Source organism: Aptenodytes forsteri, unplaced genomic scaffold (genome assembly GCF_000699145.1).
Source record: "Aptenodytes forsteri isolate BGI_AS27 unplaced genomic scaffold, ASM69914v1 Scaffold15, whole genome shotgun sequence".
Lineage (NCBI taxonomy): Eukaryota > Metazoa > Chordata > Aves > Sphenisciformes > Spheniscidae > Aptenodytes > Aptenodytes forsteri.
This window is the reverse complement of record NW_008795129.1, coordinates 15,560,460-15,561,382: the sequence shown is the minus strand read 5'-3', so window position 1 is coordinate 15,561,382 and position 923 is coordinate 15,560,460.

Below are 923 nucleotides of genomic sequence, written 5' to 3'. Positions count from 1 at the left end.
GGGGTCATCACCGGACCCCACACAGCCCTCCCTCCCCCGCCGGGGCTGGGAGCGCCCTCCGGGCCCCACGCGTGGGGGTTCAAAGCCTTCTGGGGCAATGGCTGTCTGCCTTCACGCCTGAGGTCATGGCTCTGTGCCCACCCAGGTCCTGAGGTGACGGTGGCCAGGCCCTGAGGAGATGGCTGTGCACCCACCCAGGCCCTGAGGTGACGGTGGTTTGCCCTGTCCTTCCTCCCTTGCTGCTGGCTTGCAGCCCCTGGTGCATCAGCGTCACGAACCCAGCGGCGCTCACAGTCCATACGCCCAGCTGTAAATGGTGGGGTGATGAGTGGGCACGGCTTCCCTCCAGGCCACCGCCACCGCAGGCTGGGGAAGCCACCTGTGGGCAGCGGCCACTGCTACACCACAGCAGCTTGCAGGCCAGAGCTCCATGCTCCACCAACATGCTAGGGGCGAGACGGACATCGCCTAGGAGGCAGGAGGGACCTGCAGCTACTTCATCCCTCTCCTTGCAAACACCAAGGCTTTCCACACATGGGAACTGCCAGGACTGTGGCAAGAATAAAGCAGAGCTGCTACAAAAGAAAAAGCTGCAGCCACAGGGTGGGAGCTTTCCGCATCTCACCTGTGGAGGTGTAACTAAAGACAAGGTGCCAGGCTCTGGGAAGTCACACCTGGAGTGACTGATACAGTGTTTCTGACGGGAGACAGAGGTGCAAGACCCATTTTTTAATGTGAACACAGCCCTTTGACATCATAGACAAAAGATGTCACAGACAGCAATCTCACTATATTTGAAGCAGCACATAAACAAGTAACAAGAGTAACCATCTAAACATTTTAACGAATACTGCCACACCTATACCTTGCAGTCTGATCACTCTTCTCAGCATCTTAATAATGTATTTACATCCTGATTTTCA